The 6900-nt window shown below is 39.4% G+C and overlaps 1 pseudogene; it reads right to left on the reverse strand.

Moving 5' to 3' along the window:
- Nucleotides 1-233: 233 nt before the first annotated feature.
- Nucleotides 234-5417, reverse strand: LOC101576244 (annotated as a pseudogene).
- Nucleotides 5418-6900: the final 1483 nt, after the last annotated feature.

Below are 6900 nucleotides of genomic sequence, written 5' to 3' on the forward strand. Positions count from 1 at the left end.
TTGCTTGAGAACTTCAAACTTCAAGATGCACATTGTATCATTTCATTCTCTTCCCAACTTTATGACATTTGTAACACTGTTTTTCTCATTTTGCAAATATAGAATTTAGGTTAAGGGAGGTCATGTAACTAAACCAAGGAGTCAGAGCTTCTAAATGTTAACACTTCAAACTGGGTATGTCTGACTCTAAGCCTATACTTAAAATTGATGCTTTCGTAGGAGAATAGCTGGGTCTAGTGGAAACATCTCGGTTTCGTTGCTTCCGGCAGTCTCTGTACTGATTCCTGTTGTGGTTGTACTACTTTGCTCTGCTCCCCAGGAGTGAAGAAGGCTTCTTTCTCTTCACAGCCACGGCAGTGTTCATCAAAGTTTGTTTCTTGGTGGTGGTCATTCATTCTGGAGGAAGATGGGAGCTCATATTGTTTTAATTTACATTTCTCTAATGGCCAGAGGTGTTGAACATTTTTTAATGCCCTTATTTCCCATTTGTACTTCTGCAAAATGTCTGCTCATTTCAGTTTTCCATTTTTTATTGTGTTTTTCTATTTTGGGAAGTCTTAGTATTTTTCAGTTCTTTAAACATGCTAAGGTACAAATAAATAAAAGATAAAATTGATACTTTATACTCTCTTAAAAGGCAGATAGAAGCTTCACAAATATGGACATGATTTCTAGACACAGAATGAGAAAATTTAAAGGAATGTATTTCTTACATAGAGTATGTTTCAGAACAGAAAGCTTTCTAATCTGGCTATAATATGGACTTTATATGGCACATTAAACAAGATAATGCTGAAAAATCCGATTGGGATACATCCTAGATAGAGGACCAAGGGAAGGCATTCAAAGCCTCAGAGCACTGGAGTAACAGTGCTAGCAACAGCAAGTGTGATGGAGGGATGGTGACTGAGAGCCTCTCTCCTTGCATCTACCACACAAAAATATTTTATCATTGCTTGAGAACTTTAAAGTTCAAGATACATGTCATATCATTTCATTCTCTTCCCAACTTTATGACATTTGTAACAATATTTTTCTCATTTTGCAAGTATAGAATTTAGGTTAAGGGTGGTCATGTAACTAAATCAAGGAGTCAGAGTTTCTAAATGTTAACACTTCAAACTGGGTGCTTCAGTGGCAAATTAACTGGGATGGATGCTTTGGGAATGGACAGGAGAGGAGCTATATAGCATCAGGAAGAAAGAGTCAAAGAAGGCGGTGAGGTTTTAGGCCGAAAAGAAAACCACGAACCGAATCAACAAGTAGGAATACATTTGAGGACAAGAAGAGGAACTGGGGATTGAATATAAGGATATGACTCTGGAAGAAATGTTGATCAATGGCTAGTGCAGAAGTACTAAAGGTGCAGAGCTGTGATAGGTGGCACTAGGTAGGAGTGTGGACAAAATCATAAGGGAACTGAAAAACTCTATGGAAAATCTATGATCAGTAGAGAGAAAGACAAGAAACTGCATTCCAACTTGAAAGATAGTAATAATGTCTAACACTTAGAAAGATTTACTGTGATCTAGGCATATCTTACAGTTTTACAAGTTTCATCTGTGAATAATGGATTGCCTTGAAAGGTAGGAAAATCATTAATGAAAGAGAAGAACTAGCTGTAGAAAGACCTTCTGGTTTGTGGCCATTGGGATGGTGACAGAGGAGATAAAGAGAATATGGCTGAACGTCCAGTCCTCTGAGATCTCTAACTGCCCAAACTTATTCTATGCTTTAACTAGAGAGGTTCTGGTTCATATTGTATGTGAGATCTTAGGAGAGGGACTCAACTGGGAAGGTTTCTCTGAAATTCATCAGCCTAGTATTTGAGGAAATGATATCCTCATGTGAAATTTTTCTCAGGGATAAAGAAGTAATAATTAAGGCTAGGAGAACACTCGCAAATAGAAAACAAGAGGAACTGTTGGATACTTAAGGAGAAACAAAAGGGTATGAATGGCCTTTAAAGGAGTGGAGTAAATAGAACAAAATAATGCCTTAGGATCACCTTTTTGAAGTTAGTGGTCATAAATTCAAAATTAAAGCTGACTGTTAAAGAGTGAGCAACACATTCATATACAGGGACACACACAAACATACACATACATATAAATATATGTATACGTATACATATACATGTACATGGTAAATGACTTAGAGATCACCATTGTGCTCAAATAAATGACAGATCTGGAATCCAAATAAAGATCTGTTTGATTCCACAGCTGATTATTATGATGCATTAATGCTATTATCACCACCATTTTATGATTCTTAAAATTAAGACATGCTCTTAGGGCATTGAATTTGCTAGCTCAAGCACAAGTATTGGATTACGTTTAGGTTTTGCAAAATTCTTTTGACTTTATAGGTAATATAAAATATATTTTATCGTTTTTTGATTTGACTGCTGTTCATAACTGGGTCAATGTGAAACAAGAACACAAAGAGAAGACAGATATTTAAGGAAATGGAAATGTCACTGAACACAAGTGTCGGTATATCACGCTGTACCCCATAAATACGTGCAATTATTATATGTGAATTAAAAAGAATTGGAGTATTCATTTCTGTTTCTTTTTATATTCAAAACTGAAAGGCTCTTTTCTATCCTAGTAATATTTGTTTTCATTTGAGTTCAGTGTAATACTGCATGAGTCACATCACCTACCATGAACTGCTAGAGCATTGTTTAGTAGTACCTATGCAATAGGGTGGGACATGTGTGGGTCAGTGTTCGTGTGACAGTGCACAGTTAACAGTACACAGTGTGGCAGAGATCTTAGTAAGGATGAGAAACTCACATCAATAGTTTAAAGCTGACATGATCTCCTTTCTTCCCACCATTCTTCAAGTCTGTGGAAGACAGTTACTTCCTCGCTTCTGGAAGACATCACAGCAAGTTCCAGATGTCTCCTGAGCCCATCAGTCACAGCCTCCCTGGCAGGATATGACCACTTTCTTTTAATACAATACCCTGAATGAAACCTAAACTCAAGTTAGGTCTCTTCCTCTCCACCATCCCCACTAGGACCTGTCTCTACCCTGAAAGCCTGTGATGCAGAGAAGAATATGATATTTTCATGCAGCTCCTTCTGTGAAGTAAGAGTTCCAGATCCAGGCTGGGGAGATGGCTCAGTAGAATAAGCACTCCCCTGGCAAGTGCAAGGGCCTGAGTTCAATCCCCAGTTCCACCAAAAAAAAAAAAAAAAAGAGTTCCAGATCCTTCCAGGCCTACTCCACAGGGAGAAGGGATTGGAAGAGTAAGCAGTCTGACCGACCTAAGGGCATCGGCGCTCTCTGTATGTGGCACATGTTTTCCTTAGAAGGCGCCTGTGGATTCTTCAGAGCAAAGCAGGCACAGTTCCTCTGATGTGGCCAGTGCTGCTCCTCTGATTACAAGCTAATCATTCTGCTATGCATTCCTGCCCTCAAGAGCTGTCGTGCCCCATGGTTCACAGCAGTGCTTTGCTGTGCTTTCCATGTTCAGGTCATCTTGATCTGGGTTGGAAGAACTAGTGCATCACCTTTAACATTACATTGGCTCCACCTTTTTGCAAGAACCACCTGCCTTGGGGAATCATAAGCCCTTGTGCTCTGCAATGCACGTGCCTCTGCTACAGGTTTCCTTCCCTTTGTTCATAGTTCTCAGGATCATTGCCTTACCTAGCTTGTGTGTATAAATGTATGGCTTTACCCCTGTCGTGTTTCCTAGCTTTTCTCCTTGCCCTAAAAATCAATAGCATTCCTCTACACAGATGACAAACACACTGAGAGAGAAATTAGAGAAACAATACCTTTTACAATAGCACCACGGAAAATGAAATACTTTGGAATTCATCTAACTAAAGAAGTCAAAGATCTTTTCAAGGAAAATTACAGTACTCTGAAAAAAGATTGTAGAAGATTTAAGGAAATGGAAAAATATTCCCTGCTCCTGGATAGTGATGGTGGAGAGCTGGGCTTGCTGCTGCACCTCATTGAGAACACCTTGAGCTGCTGCACGAAGGACTCCTTGTGGCAGTTGGGATGCATATTGTTGGAGTTGGGCACCACAAGCGACAGGAACTTAGGGCAGGAGTAGCTGCAGAGCTCCTCATAGACCTGCAGGTCTCCCTTCTGCAGGTGCATCATCTTGTCACCATACTCCTCCCACAGCCAGAGGTGGATGCTTTCGTCGATGCACATGGGGTACATAGTGTGGGCAATGGCCAGCCGCACGTGCATCTACTCGTTCTGCTTGTTGATCATCTCATACTCGTACATAGTCCTCTTGAACATGCTCTTGATCCTCTGGATGTAAAGGAGGATGTTGGCAAAGACCCGGATGGCATCCTGGTAGCGATGAATTGTCAAATATGCAAACTCCACATAATAGTAGGTGGTGACCTGGCACTCGGGCACACGGGAATACATGCTCTTCTTGTTCAGCTTGATGTTCTCCAATACTTTGATGGCCTGGTAGTAGTCACCCAGCAGCAAGTGCAGGTGCAGCAGCCCCACCACACTGAAGTAGCCGAGCATCCTGTAGAGGGAATGCCGTCCATACTCCCCAGCCACACTCTCGAGTCACCTTGGCTCATGTACACCTCCAGTTGCTGGTTGATGTTGGATTTTTTTTTTTTAGTGAAACCAGGGATTGAACTCAGGCCTTTGCACTTTCCAGGGAAGTGCTTATTCCACCGAGCCATCTCCCTGGCCCCTGTTGTTGGATTTGTCCACCAGGGAGTGAAGGATGTTGAGGACACTGTGGGCTCTTCAGATTTTGGGGTTGGATCAAAGGAAGTCAATCTCTTCCTCAGACTTCTTGGCCGTCTTACACTGACTAAATGACTGGAACTGGTAAATGAATTCATTGACGATGTCCCAGAGCCACTGGTTGGGTAGTTTGAGGGGAGCGGGACCATCTGCATTGAGAATGTAGTTGAAGAGGTTGCACTAGTTGTAATAGGATTCAAACCTCTGCTCTAAGGAAGATCTACCACTGACTTTGGCATATATATGTCTATAGTATAATTCTTTTTACAAAACAGGAAGACAGCATTGTTACCAACCTGTGGAGCAATGGCTTCAGCCTCAAGCCAAGGAGTATTCTTAATGAATATTTCAGTAATCTTGGTCCAGCTGTTCTCATAGATGTCCTAAATCTCGCATACCTTCTGGTCAATGACATCACTGGAGACATGACTGGCCTGAAACTCATATACCTTCTGGTCAATCAAATCTGAGACAGATTTGTGGAAATACTGGATGAAGTTTTTGATCACTTTGGGGATCACCTGACAGGTCTTTTGTTCATACTGATGTTCATAAGCAAGGTCCTGCTTTGGATCTCCTGTGTGCATGTCATAGTTGACAGAGTAGGCATAGGGATCATAAGCAGCCTCTGACTTGTGGTCATCAGCCGGGTAAGACATGGCTGCAGCACTTGTGAACACCCAGGAAGACAGCTTTGTTTTATAATGTATATATTAATTTTATTGAGAAAGAAATAGCATTGAGACAGTTTCAAAACAAGTTAGTAGGACAGTCACAGTAATTAATACATCGCATATTGTTGTCTTCATAGTAGTTATTCATAGTACAAGATGCAGATATGATATCTTGTCTAAACACTATTAGTACAAATGTTTCTTCTCATTGAACTAAGAGAAAGTAGCTGTATATTTATCCTATTTTGTATATACAAGTATGTATATATTTTTCATTACAAAATGGTCCTTCATTTATATCCCCCTTTTTGTAAAATGTTTTTATTTCCCAATAAAGTTGTTAGGTTACAAAATGTCTTATCTTTCATGATAAATAATATGTATCAGAAAAATATTGAGGCAAATTTTTATAATAAACCTTAAATGGTTTTCTATAATATATTTCTTACCAAGTAAGTTCAACTCATAACTTGCCAAAAATTGATAAGGAATACAGATTAAAACTGACTTTGTCATTTGCTCTAAAAAGCGATGGTTTGGGTGATGAATGGGCAATTTTAGGCAAATTGTCAGATTCAGAGTAACTGGTCAAGATGCTCTATTACTTGAATATCTGAAGAGATCTTTATAGAATGAAAAACTATTTGATGGTTGGATAAAAAAATGCAAACTGTAGTTTTACTCACAATCCCATTATTTGTGGCACACAACTGAAAAGGATGAGTCTTTAAAATGCAAAGTTCCTCGTTCTATTCCTACATTTCAGAAAAATGACCAGCGTTGCTCTAAATAAAACTCTTTCTACCTCTCCGAGCTAACAGCAACTAGGACACTGCTCGTCTTTTTGATGGCTGGCAGTCAGTTGATACCTGTATCTGATTCTGATAATCAAGCAACTCTGTGTTGTTTTTCCTTTTGGATCACTTCACATTGAACCAAGGGCCTTCCCACAGAACTGCATACTTAGCCTTGTTTTTTTGGTTTTTTTTTTTTTGTTGTTGTTGTTGTTTGTTTTAAACAGGGAAGAGAACAAGTCCTCTCTAAGTCATTAAGTAGCCACAGTTGGGCTCACTGATAATTGTCTTGCCTTGATTTTATCTGCCACATTAGTTTTTAAATATTTGAATGCTAGGAAAATATATCTTACTATTCCTATATTGGAAGGGCATAAAATATATTAAGGAATGTGTATATATTATAAACTATGTAATAAACAAGATGGGTTCTCGTAAGAAATATTTATTAAGGAGATTTCAAATACAATACAGTTGTAGATGCTAACTCTAACAACTTCTTTGAAAAAAAACTCCACATTCAGCTCTTCCAAATGCCCATCTCCTCTGCCTGGACTACACAAGTGTCTTTGGAACTGTTGTCCTTGCTTACACCCTGTGCGTTTTAGCATATGATAAACACAGAAGTCCAAATCATCCTTTTAAAATGTAAGTCAGAGCATGTTCCCCTCTGC

Source organism: Octodon degus, unplaced genomic scaffold, assembly GCF_000260255.1.
Source record: "Octodon degus isolate 3935 unplaced genomic scaffold, OctDeg1.0 scaffold00074, whole genome shotgun sequence".
Classification (NCBI taxonomy): domain Eukaryota; kingdom Metazoa; phylum Chordata; class Mammalia; order Rodentia; family Octodontidae; genus Octodon; species Octodon degus.